Genomic DNA, 14,249 nt, shown 5'->3' with positions numbered 1-14,249 from the left:
TGTACAATGAAGAAGAAAGAAGAAGAGAGGAGTCCAAGCCATGGTGCAGACAGTACTGAGATCTGCTGAGACAGATAAGATGTAAGTCTCACTGACCTTTCAAAAAGTCTCAAATAAATGAGAGTGCCCTTCATGCAAATTTTCCTTTGTCAACCAAATTCCTCTTTAAGTGTACATACTATGAAAAGTCTGGGTGTTTTTGGTCTGAGGCTTCCCTAGAGACCACAGTGGTCACAGCTGCTGGAACTGTTGAATCCACAGTAGTCATAAAGTGATAGATATTTGAGTTCTCAACTGAGACTCTCTGGTGGCATCAATGGATCCCTTGTGATCATATTTACTTATATTGTGTCTGTATTTATGTGAATCTTCACAAGGTTTGACCAGTAAACACTTTCTAATCCCTGCCAATACTGGTGTCATCTGATGATAAATATTACATCACCATTTTTGTCCTTAGTGAAAATACTATGTAGATCAATGGTTCCTAATCTGTGTATTCTTCATAGGGTCACATACCCAAATCTGGCATATCTGATACTTCCCTTTTATTTATAACAATATCAAAGTTACTGTTGTGATGTAGTAACAAAATCATTATATTATTGTGGGTCAACATAACTTGAAGAAAGTATTAAAGTATTTTGACATTAGAAACATTAAGAATGATGGGTGTATAGTTGAATTCATAAAGAGCTCTTTATTCAGGATTTATTTTCACAGCATCTGAAGACAGAAAAAATTGTTCTTAATTTTTTTTAAATGTACAAAATCTAGGATTCATATTTATTCTTCTCTCTGTCCCTGTCCCCCAATTCTTTTCTTGGATCCTTATCAGACTGTTCTAAAGGGACCCACAAGGTTATACTGGTATCTGATTCCCTTGATGCATTCAGAATAAAAGGATTAGAGAAGACTGATGATTATTGAATGTATGCTGTGGTTTCTAGAGTAATTCATGCACACTTACTACTAATTTGATATATAAATATTATACTTAATGAGAAAGTCTTTAGTAAGATGGATGTCAGAAAGAAAACTTTTCTAAAATTGGAATAACCAATAATGCATTAAGATTGAAAACTCTAATCTTACAATGATACAGATTTAAAAGAGAATTAACATATTTGAATTCGGTATTTTAAAATTATCTGTCTTGATAATAAACAAATATTTTTCCTTTAATGACTCTATGAACCCAAATGAAGCCAAATGCTTCCAATAACCTATCTGTGGAGAGTTAACAATAGAGAGAGAGAATAGAGTCTGATTATGGGATCACACTATCATAGGACAGTGTTTATACCCAGGTTCAAGCAAATTTATGTTTATGTCTTTCTTGTTGAGGAGATCCTGTAAAGAAATGTCTTTTAGGAATGAGTCAAGGATTGGAAGGGATCATTCCCAAGGCATGCCTCTGATCTCCATGAAATCCTAAAGAAATGGTAGAACGCTGGGAAATGCAAAAGCATCAGGTCCTGCTGTTATGTTTTCAGGACCCACAGATGATGCTGGACTCTGGTGTTCTCGTGCTTTTGGGAACATGGTGATTTGGTACAGTCTTAGCATTTTACTATCAACATCATCACTACATTACATCCCCTCAGGTCAGGGGAAACTGTATTCTTAAAGGGAACACAACTATGAAGAATCATCTGCTGTGCTATAATCTCTAATTCTGGTCAGGGAGCTTGGTACAAGTGAGTCTGGAGTCAGCTTAATATCTTGTCAATTTCTATGATGTACATACTGCCCCCTGCTGGACTCTAAATACTTTCTTAAGGTGTTTGACACATTTATTATGTAACTTATACTCCCTTGTTATAGGTTTGTCGGGGTTTCTCTTCTTTTTTATAGTTTCTATTAATGTTAATTTTGTTGAATATCAAATTCTGTCTATTACATTATCATTGATTTAATGACTTTGATGCATTTGTGATACCTAGTAATTTCTTTGAGTAAAAATAACTACAATTGTTCTTCTGTGACATTTTTATTTACACATATATTTAAAAAAGAGATAAATGTATAGATTTATAAAGCATTTTGCATAAAACTATAGAAAAATATTTTGTCAGTACTTTATTTTTTTAAAGTTTTGATAGTATGAATTGAAATCTTACTAGTTACTCTGAGCATAAAGTACATGTAAAAAAAAACATAACATGGAAATAGTCAACATTTTCTTGGTGTGTAAAGATTAAACATAATGATTTTTAAATACCAAGAATTGCCACCAGACTACATTTTTAGCTTTTGAATAGTTAATGATTTAAGGTCTAGGTGTACCCCACTCTGAGAGGGTGCCATATACTTATTTTTTTTCTAAGAAGGAATGAGGCTTCCACTTTCTGACCTTTCTGGGTTATCATTTATTTATTTATTTATTGAACTTCATATGGCCTGTGAGTTGTTTCTGGGGTATTCAGAGCTTCCTGGGGCTAGTATCCAATTATCAGTGACTGCATCTTATGTCTGTTCTTTTGTGACTGGGTTACCTAACTCAGGATGATACTCTAGATCAATCCATTTGCCTAGGAATTTCATAAAGTTATTGTTTCTGATAGCTGAGTAGTACTCCATTGTGTAAATGTACCACAATTTTTGTATCCATTCATCTGCTGAAGGACATCTAGGTTCTTTACAACTTCTGGCTATTATGAATAAGTCTGCTATAAACATTGTGCCAGTTATTGTATGTTGGAACATCTTTGTAGTAAATGCCCAGAAGTGGAATAACTGTGTCTTCAGGTAGTACTATGTCCATATTTCCGAGGAACCACCAGACTGATTTCCAGAGTGGTTGTCCAAGCTTGCAAATCCACCAACAGTGGAGAAGTGTTCCTTTTTCTCTGCATCCTTGCCAGCATCTGCTGTAACCTGAATTTTTGATCTTAGCCATTCTGACTGGTGTGAGGTGAAATCTCTGGTGTTTTCCTGTAATTCCCTAAGGACTTCTACTCTTACCTGTGTTGTCCTGTATTTCTTTAAGGGAGTTACATGTGACCTTGTTAAAGTCCTCTAACAGCATCATGAGTTGTGACTTTAAATCAGAATTTGCTTTTCTAATGTTTGTGGGTATCTAGGACTTGCTGCAGAGTGGGAACTGGGTTCTAATGATGCCACATGGCCTTGGTTTCTGTCGCTTAGTTTGTTATACTTCCCTCTCACTCTCTGCTCATCTCAGCTGATCCTGCTGATTCTGACAGCGGTTGACAATCCTGTGCTCTCAGGTGTTACAGTATTTCTGGGAGACCAGCTCACTCCCAGTGGGGTCTGGGCATAGAGAGCTTCGGCACAGGGTCAGTTCCAGGAGCATACAAAACTCCGAAGGATCCTGTCCCAGATGCTCCTCTGTTCCAGTGTCCGGAGTGCTCTGGGCGGGTTTCTCTTGGGACAGGAATTTAGCTGTGGTGGTCTTCCCTGTGCTCTCAGATGTATCTACACCTCTGAGAGACTCCTTCTCTTTCAGTATGGTCTGGGTACAGAGTGCTCTGGGTCCACGCCATCGCCAGGTGCAGGCAGAAACTTGAAGGATCCTGTCCTAGTTCTCTCCTTGGTTCCTGTGTCCTGAGGGCTCCGGGCAGGATCCACAGGGCAGAAATGGTGGTCTTAACTATGCTCTTATGTGTTTCAGCACTTCTGGGGAACTGGCTCACTTCCAGCAGGGTCTATGTGTAGAGCACTTTAGCACAGGGTCAGCTCATCTGTAACATTTATATTGTTGTTGTTATTTGATCACACATGTCTTCTATCTCCTGCTAGAGGAATTCAAATCTAGCCCCAGTACCAACGAGATGAACCGGGAGATCCCTATTTATTTGGTCATGGAGATGCCTTTCCACAGTGAAAGTCACATGCACTATGGAGTCTCTTTCTTTACATTTACATTGGAAAAGGCATAAAGTTCCAAGATCAGAGATAGCCATCACGATTCCGTTAGCCTTCCTACATATTTAGCCTCATTCTTTTATTCCATTTAGTCTCCAAAATACAGTTCTGTAAGATCAATATAGCTCTTCTCATGTTATAACAGATAATCATAAAAAACTGAGTTTTTATCAGAAATGAGAAAAAGCGGGCTCAATACAAAAGTAGGCCTAGATACACTGGATTCAAACATGAGATTCCTAGTATACAACATTTTCAGGGAAAATTCTAGGAAGAATATTATGGCTCATGTATCTCACTATTATCCACACCGTGGCCTAGCCATCATCAGGATAACAGTTCACTATTCAGACACTGGGGCTCTTGGAAGTGTGACTAGACAGAAGCTGGACTATCCATGGAGGAAAATGGGGAGAGTTTTCCCGTAATCTTCTGCTTCTCCGTGAATCGTTTCTTCAATCTGTCTTCTGAGCAGCAGAGGGTAAGTGTCACACGATCAGCTTCGCAGTAAAAGCTCAATTCTCATAGGACTTTAGAAAAGAACGTTCTGTATACTTGAAGAGTTATGTCAAGGCCCCACCCAAACAACATTGCCAGGGATGATCTCAATGTCAAAGCTAACCTTAAAGTCCTCTTGTGGCTGAGCAAGGTGAAAATTGTGGGCAAATTTTCTGTTAATAACAGACAGTAGGAGGTAACAGTTAGATATAAGACTGTGCTAAAGACATAAATTTTGCCCTGTTATTACCTATTTAGATGTGCATAGAGTAGAGTACATGTGGTTCCACAAAAGTTAAAGTGGCTCAACCCTGAAGACTGCAGGGGAGGGGATGTTTATTATATCCTCATTCCCAGTTTCCTGTTCTTCCTTAGATAGAGAGCCCTGTCTTTGTCACTCAATATCTTGTTAAATATCAAATGTCTGGTACCTATTTCCTTAAGTGTGCTCATATTAAAGAAAATTCTAAACCATTCAATAGGCAGGACACAATTATGACATAAAATAAATGTGAGAAAAATCTTACATAAAATAAATAAATAAAACAACTACAGGTTTTAAATAGTTATATACAGTATCTTTATTTAAAATCCCTTTGTAATTTTTTTGAACTGTAGATCCTTTAACAAGCACCAAAGTAAAACAAAAAAAGAGTGAATGAATGAAAACCATTTATCATCATTAAAACTGATATTTAATTGTTTACTTTGCATGGTCATGTACAAATTTTCATAGCAAGAAGGGAGTGACAGTACCTGAGTTACAAATGCTCTATAACCTTTTGGGAAGTTTGGGTTCGTGAAGTCAGAAATTGGTAATGATGAATTCTGAATTGACTTTGTGTGTGTGTGTTTTTTTTAAATGAACCTCTTGGTCTCAGATTCTTCTGGTAGATTATTTTAATCATTTTCCAGAAATTTAAGTGGGACCTTGGTATCTAAGGCCAATCTATTGGCAATGGAGTCACCTTAGTTATCCCTGAAAGTCCATTTATGTCTATTTTCTCGACAATATCTAGTTCTCTATGACTCTATTGGTCCAGAGAGAATTTCAAAACCAAGGACTTCCACATTAAGCTATTACTGAAGAGAGTGGATCTTTAGCCTCTTTCCCATCTTCTAGTATATTCTCTCAATATTTATCACTAATCCTATTTCAGCTTTCCTGTGTGAACCTCTTCTCCTAGCTCATCTCTATCCCACTGAGACTCAGCTTCCTGGATATAGGGTCCTCCTACTTCTATTCTGCCACATTTTAAAGTCTTTTATTCTAGCCCATCTCCATTCTTTTTGACTTTAATCCGACCTGAAGAACAACTCTGTAGCAGAGAATTTTAAGCCATTAAACTTCTCTGAAATTCAAGGACCACACAGCTTCCACATGTGGCTAAGATTGAGAATTGACAAGAATAAACAAAGAATAGAACACCCACCTAACAAAGATTACAACAATATCTACCCAAAAGAACCCTCTAAAGATCATAATTCTAGATGCCTAGATCTAAGCATAGAAGCAATATGTCAACAGCCAGGACTATATACTGTCTTTAGAAGCCAGGATTTCAATTGTCTTATGACCTGAAAAATTAGTTTAGCTGAACTTCAAGACAAGGACTTCACACTATCAAGTATGATTATATTCAAGGCTCCTACAGAGATTATGAATAAACACCTTAATGAAGAATGTGAAAATATAAACATCTGAATAAAATAATGAAAACAATTAGACACATAAAATAGACTTCAAGGAAGAAATAGAATTGCCAATAAAAAGACAAATTAAATTAAAAATGCGAATTAAAAGCTTAGAATTTCAGAAAAAAGTCTGTCAAAGTCTTTATGGCAGATGCCAGCTCAGGTCTTATCCTCATCTAAACCACCTAGCATAGAGTAAGGGTGGTATTTTGATGGGTATAGTAAAGGCCTTGCTAGAAGAGACAGCAAAAGAGAAGGGCCATAGAGATGAAGGATGTAAAGCACACCGTCTACAGAAGTCTTTGATGAAAAGGGAAAATGGAAAGGATCTGGAAGTTTGAGAGGGAGGGCAAAGTGGCTGCCAATGCAAGACGTTTAACCAACACAAGAGGCAAAGCCAAAGTAAGTAAAGCTCCATCTGAATTGCACACTTTATCTTTTGGAAATCATTTTTTTGTAACTCATACTACATGAGGCAAATAACAAAACACTGGAAAGTTCTTTTAATCCCTGTTTTATCTCTTCTAGAACTGTATATTTGTATAGAAGGAAGTCTCTCTCCTTCCTCAAGTCTATATCTCATGGTCACTGGGATTCTGAAATGAACATGGTTTTTGTGGTTGTTTGTTTTTATTATTGTTGTAGCCATTTTCCTGTATGGTATAATAGTCAGTCTTACATTGGGATCCAGGAATCTCATGAATAGACAGAGTTGCACAAAATAATGGCTGGCCTCAGTAGTCAGGAAATGCCTAAGATGCAGTTTACAAATGCTGTTAGTTAGCTTTTTAAAGTTAAATTAAAATTTTACTCATTTATTTTACATTCTGCTCACTGCCCCCCTCAAGTCACCATCTCCCACTATCCTTCCATGTTCCTCCCATTCTCCTATGAGCTGGTAAAAATTGGCGCCTGGGTGCTCCCCAATCTTCACACTACAAGTCTCTGCTAGACTAGGTGCTTCCTCTCCCCCAATGAGGTCAGGAAAGGCAGTTCAGCTAGAAGAATGTATCCCATATACAGGCAACAGCTTTAGAGACAGCCCCTGTTCCAGTTGTTTGGGAACCACAGAAGTTCAAGCTGGTACATATATGCAGGGATGCCGAAGTCCAGCTGGTGTATGCTCTTTAGTTGCTGGTGCTGGTTCACTCTCTAACAGCCCCAAATGTCCAGGTTAGTTGACTTTGCTGGTCTTCCTGTAGAGTTCTTATCCCATTTGAGGCTCTCAATCCTTTGTCCTCTTCTATAGGTGTCCTCAAGTGTAGTGGCAATTTTAGTTAAATTACACCACTTTCTTTCCCGGCCAGTATAGCATTCTTTTACCTCGGATCTCTTTGGATGAAACACACACACACACACACACACACACACACACACACACACCAGTTAATTTATAATATGGTACGACTAGCTCAAAGGCTGAGCAGTTCTAATTCTTCCTACGGGTAGCACATATTTTTCCCCTAGAATCTAGACTTAACATCCTCTAATTCTATATTTTATCATTGTTGCCCTATCTCCTTCTGAATGGCTCCCCAGTTTTTCTTCCAAGATGGTTCTGGGCAATCCCTCTGGGGTCATATTTTTTCTTACCTACATTTTGGATGATTTTCCTTCTGCAGCTCTAAGTATGATCTGTCTTCTTCCAAATCATGGTGATTCTCTACTTCCTCCCAGTTCTTAGCTCACACAAATCTAAAAGTCCCGCCTCAGTCTACCTGCCCAGCCATTGGCCATTTGTCTATTGATTGACCAAAAAACTTGTGGGGACAAAGACCTGCAGCTTCTAGACATACAGATTTCTTACTTTGGAGGCAGATTAATGAAAAGCATTAAAATCAATCCCCAACATCCAACCTCCATCCTCTGTCTCTGGGTATCTGCATCTGAATGAGTCAGCTGATGGGTATACCTCTCAGGATAGCCATGCTATACTCCTGTATGAACGCAAAACAGAGTATCATTAATAGTGTCAGGAAATGGTGCTTGCCTATGGGATTGGACTCACCTGGGCCAGTTATTGGTCAACTATCTCCTCAGGTTCTGCTCTATGTCCTGAGCCTGCATTTCTTGTAGATAGGATGAAATTTCGGTTGGAAGTTTTGTGGATGGGTTGGTGTGTCTATCATTACTCATGGGTTTCTTCCAGGCTACAGTTGGTGCCCTATTCAGCTTCTACATCCCCAATGAAAGTCACAGATAAGGTCACTCACATTAATTCTCCTTCCTCATCCCAATTTTTGTCTCTTCCTGGAGCCACCCCCTCTCTCTACTCCAGTCAGTCAGTTGCAGAATTTTATTTATTCTCATGGCCATCTGAACATCTCTTCTGTCCCTCCCTATACCTGATCCTAAAACATAGCACTTCATCCTATTTCTGTCTCAGTTCTTTCCCTTGATCTGCCAATTATGACTACTTTATTTCCCCTTCTAAATGAGATTCAAACATCCTCACTTGTGTGTTCCTTTTTGTTTAGCTTTCTTGGGTTTGTGGAGTGTAGCATGGGTACCTTTTATTATATAACTAATATCAACTTTAAGTGAGTACATATTACCCATGTCCTTTCAGGTCTGGGTTACCTCCCTCAGGATGATATTCTCAAGTTCTATCATTTGTCTACAAAATTCATGATGCTTTTAAAAAATTAGCTGAATAGTATTCCATTGTGTAGATGAAGAGAATCATTTTCTTCATCCATTCTTCAGTTGAGGGACATCTAAGTTATTTCAAGTTCCTGCTTCTTATGAATAAAGCTTCTATCAACATAATTGAGCAAGTGTTTTTGTAGAATGTTGGAACATCTTTTGGGTATATGCCCAGGAGTGGTATAGCAGGGTCATTAGATAGAACTATTCTGAACTTTGAGAGAAAACACAAAATTGAATTCCAAAGTGGTTATACAAGTTTCCAAGGGTACACTTGTTACCCTTGGTCCACATTCTTGCTAGCGTGAGCTATCTCTTGAGTTTTTGTCTTAGATATTCTGATGAGTATAAGATGAAACCCCATTGTTATTTTAAATTGCATTTTCCTGATGACTGAGAACTTTGAACAAGTTTTAAGTGTTTCTTTGCCATTTGAGTATCTGCTGCTGAAAATTCTGTTTAAGTCAATGCCCAGTTTTTAATTTGTTTTCAGGGGTCTTGTTGGTGTTCCTGAGTTTGTAAATTTTAGCTAGTAGTCCTCTGTCTGGTGTAAGATTGGTGAAGATTTTTTCCCCAATCTGTAGGCTGCTGTTTTATCCTAATGACTGTGTCCTTTGCTTTACAGAATCTGTATTTTCATGTAGTCCCATTTGTCAACTGTTGTTCTTTGAGCCTGGGGCATTGGAATTGTGTTCAGAAAATTGTCTCCTCTTCCATTGCATTCAAGGGTATTTTTTCAAAACACCCTGAGACTCTAGCCTTGCTGTGTTCTCCATATACTACTATTATGTCACTGATATAACAATGTCAGGGTTTTTTTCTTCTTGAAATATTTGCATAATATAAACCCTCCATAATCATAACCATCCTATACCTTCCCTCTCATATACCTCACGTAAAACCTCAACACATTTGGACTATCTTTAATCTTAATATTTACACTTACTAATAATATTTAACACTTCTGAAGTCTTTCTAAGAAATTCCAGAAAAGAAAGAGAATAAGAAGTTTACTCTATGTACTCTTATGGAAGACTTCTCATTATCAGTCTGAAATAAGTGGTAAGAAAATATAAAAACAAGGTTATTGGTACAGCTGGTTTTTGTCTCACTTTCCTATGTTGACCTAGCACTGGGGTCTTCCTCACTGTGGTCTCACCTGAGAGCAATTGATCAGGTTTAAATCCTATGATCCACTGATGTTCAAGGAGGGAATGGTCTTATATCTTAAAAATCAATAGAGATCCTAAAGCTAGCTGCTATCAATATAAATAACCATGAATGAAAATTTTCTTAGCTCCTCTTAGTAATTATAAAGGATTTGATTTCAAGGGTTGTTTGGTATAGGTGATCCTGGCTGTTTAGCCTAGAGTCACTAACATGGAGGATGGCTAAGTCTGTATAAAACCTTACTCCAAAAATGCTAGACAGGAATTGCTTAATAGACTGGAACATATTTGAAAGAGGAATGTTTGAGTTCCAACTGGAGGCAAATATTGATGTTTCTATGTAATGATTGGTAGTCATGGAAATGGTCAATAGGTTTCAGGAGTGACATATACCAACAAACAGAGGTAGACACAGAGTCCAAGTTTCATTGTATTGGATATGTAAGCAAAAGCACACAGAAGACCACCTGTACCAATATTTATTCAGACACAATCTACTCTGTACCTGGAATTTCGGATGAAAAGCAGCCTGTGCTCTATAGAGAATGCTCTGAAGTTCAGAACCTCAGTTCATTTTCACTGAATGTTCATCAAGCATGTTCCTTTTATTATATATTTTAGTTTCTGAATGTCTAGGCCCTTGACAGCACTAGTTCACAAATATCACTTGATTCCATCTCACTCCATTATTTGATATCTTAAAGCTTAATCCACCTTTGCAAGGGCTATGCCTGGAGATAATACTCAGATTATCTATAAACAAATCACATGGCTATGAAATAAATTTTTGATTGCAGAAAAATGACACAAGCTTGGGCTATGTGACACTTTTTGTTACACACTCTATTCTGCAACCTATCTAGTACATCAGTCATATCCTGTGGATTCTTGTACTGATGCCACGAAATATGTTTTTTTCTGTTATACATGTCCCTAATCAGGCCATCATGAGCTCTTCAAGGTTGCTATAAAGATATATAGAAAGGTGTCTTAATTAGAGCTTCATTGGTGAAAGAGACTTTATGACCATAGCAAGTCCCATAAGGAAAAAAATCATTTAACTGGGCTGACTTCAAATGTTTGATTTGTTGTTATCATGTCAGCAAGTATGATGATAAAGAAGCAGTAATGGTGCTGTAAAGTAGCTGAAATGTCTACATGTTGATCAGCAGCCATTAGAAAGAGAGAATTACTGGTCCTATGTGAGCTTCTAAAATATCAAAGCCCATCCCTTATGACACACTTTCACCAACAAGGAGAAACCTACAATAATGTCACTGTTTTTAAATCTGTGAGGCCAATTTTTATTCAAACCTCCAAAAAGAGGAAGAATTTTGTGACATTCTCTGATTTCTATGTTATATAATGTAAGAATGGAGAGGAAATGAAAAAGATAAATATAATCAAAGAGTATAATTTCAAAAATTAAATTGGTCCTCTGGGCCAAGCCAAGAAGTCGGTCCTTCTAGGGGGACTTATATTCTCTGGCTACCTCTTTCACACTTTCATTAGCCTCTTGAATTATCCAGGTAAGTTTTCCTTTCCTCACCCATCTGCCCTGTTGGCTGTTAGGCCAAACCAAGCTCCTGTAAGCAGCTTGCTATTCCAGGGGAACCTGTACTCTTAGGCCACCTCTTGTCCCCCTCCACCAGATTCTTGAATCATACAGTAGAGATTCCACTCCCAACCACTTCCCTGCTTTCTGAGCCCTCTAGGCCAAGCCAAGTTTCCCTGAGCAGTCTGCCAACCCAAGGAGACCTCCTTTCTCCTCCTTCCTCTCCTTCACCTCCATCAGTCTCCTGAAGCAGACAGGTAAGCTTTAAAACCCCCATTCATCTTCCCTGCTCTCTTGTGGGACAATGCTCAGTCACACAGCCTGTCTGTGGGATTGCGGGCTGTGCTGCTTTCTAGCCAGTGTGCAGGGATTCAAGCTGGGAGATGTGGGAAACAAATGCCACTGTGATGGCATTAAGGTAGAGTGGGTTTCCAAATCCGAGAGTACAGAAAGCACCTTTCATTTTGTATTTACCTTTGTAAATTCATTCAGGGTTTCCACTAAGCTCTGTGTCTGCCCCACACCCTCTGAGTCCTCTGAGCCAAGCCAAGCTGCCTTGAGCAGCCTGCCATCTCAGGGGGACATTCAGTCTCCTGCCATCATTCTGTCCACCTGCTTCAGACCTGAGACTCCTGAACAATACGAAACTACAGGTCTGGAACTATATCTATCAAAGATATTCATCATAGACCCATCAAACCAGAAAAATTGAGATTTTATCCCTCCCAATACTGACTACAACAAGTACATCCAGAGCCCCAAACCATCTAGAAGTCTAAATGTCATTGAAAGACCAAAATCAAGAAAATCCAGGGCAACATGACAGCTTCAAATCACAGGTACCCAACTACAGCATGCTCTAACATAAATTAAAAGAACTACAAATTAAGAAAATACAGGAAAATACAATCAAATAGATAAAAATCTTCCCAAAGTAAACAAATAAATCTCTTAAAGACTTACAGGGAAATAAAATTAGACAGGTGAAAGAATAAATAAAACAGTGAAAGACCTGAAAGTGAAAAATGACCAATGAAGAAAATACAAACTTAGGAATTCCTGAGGACAAAAACCCTAGGTAGGAGAAATGAAACAACAAATGCAAGCATCACCAGCAGAATACAGGAAATGAAAGAGATGATCTCAGACATAGCAGATACAACCAAAAAATTGACACACCAGTTAAAGAAAATGTTAAAGCTAAAATATTACTGACACAAATCATCCAGGAAATCTGAAATATCATGTAAAGACCTAACCTAAGAATAATAGGAATAGATAAAGGTAAAGTGTTCCAGCTCCAAGGCCCATAAAATATTACCCCAAATTGACCATACAGTCACAAAACAAACCTCAACAGATACAAGAAATTGAAATAATGCCTCATATATTTTTTATCAGACAACCATGAATTAAAGCTGAATGTTAACAACAGCAGAAACACCTGGATGCCTACACACTCTTGGAAATCAAACAACTCTGCTCCATGATTTCTGGGTTAAAAAATAAAGAAAGAAGCCAAAGACTTTCTAGAATTCAGTGAAAATGAAGGTACAACATACCCAAATTTATGGAAAAAAATGAAAGCAGTGCCAAGAGGACAGTTCATAGCACTAAGTGCCTTTATAAAGAAATTAGAAAGTTTCTTTTAAAGTAGACATGAAGGCACTAGGAAGAAGGACGAGAATGAGGGGGAGGAACGGGAGAAAGCACAAACACAGAAGAGTAGACAGCAGGAAATAATCAAAATTAGAGCTGAAATCAACCAGGTAGAAACAAGGAAAACAGTACCAGGAATTATCTGAAACAAGAGCTGGTTCTTTGACAAAATCAACAAGAAAGACAAAACCTTAGCCAAACTACACCAAGAGACAAAGAGACAGTATACAAATAAATAAAATCAGTAATGGAAGAGGAGACAATTGACACTGATGAAGTCCAAAGAATTATTAGCTTTTACTGCAAAATCCTGTACTTCACAAAATTAGAAAATCTTAATGAAATGAAGGATTTTCTAGATAGGTGCCACTTACCAAAGTTAAATCAAGATCAGGCAAACAATTTAAAAAAGTCCCATAACCTGTAAAGAAATAGAAGCAGTCATTAAAAGTATCCTAACCAAAGATAAAAAATGTGCAAAGACACAGTTTTGGTACAGAATTCTACCTGACTTTCCAAGAAGAGCCAATTCCAGTCCTACTCACACTTTTCCACAAGTTAGAAATGTAGGGAACACTGCCAAACTCATTCTATGAGGCTAATAACCCAGATACTTAAACCACTCAAAGACTCTAAAGAAAAATAACTTCAGATCTATTTCTCTTAGGATTACTCAAAATAATCAAAACCCAAATCCAGGAACACACCAAACATATCATCAATTAAGATCAAATAGGTTCCATCCCAGAGATCAAAGTCTTGGTTCAATATATGAAAAAATCAGTCAATGTAATTCATCATACAAACAAGCAAAACTGAAAGAAAAATGCATGATTATATCAATAGATGCTGAAAAAGCCTTTGATAAAATTCTACACCTCCCAATTGTAAATGTAGACTTCAAAGTTGTTGTTTGTGGATGATATGATAATATACATAAGTGACCCAGAAAAATCCACCAGATAATTTCTATAGCTGATAAACAGCTTCAGCAAAGCAGTTAGATTCAAAATTAACTCTATGAAATCAGTAGCATCAGTAGCTCTTCTTTTTATAAATGGTACATGGGCTGAGAAAGAAATTAGAAAAACAACATTCTTTACATGAGTATGAATAATACAAAACTACTTTGGTGT

The sequence above is a fragment of the Micromys minutus genome (assembly GCF_963924665.1).
Source record: "Micromys minutus genome assembly, chromosome: 7".
Lineage (NCBI taxonomy): Eukaryota > Metazoa > Chordata > Mammalia > Rodentia > Muridae > Micromys > Micromys minutus.
The sequence above is the reverse complement of the archived record's forward strand: the minus strand, read 5'-3'. Positions refer to the sequence as shown.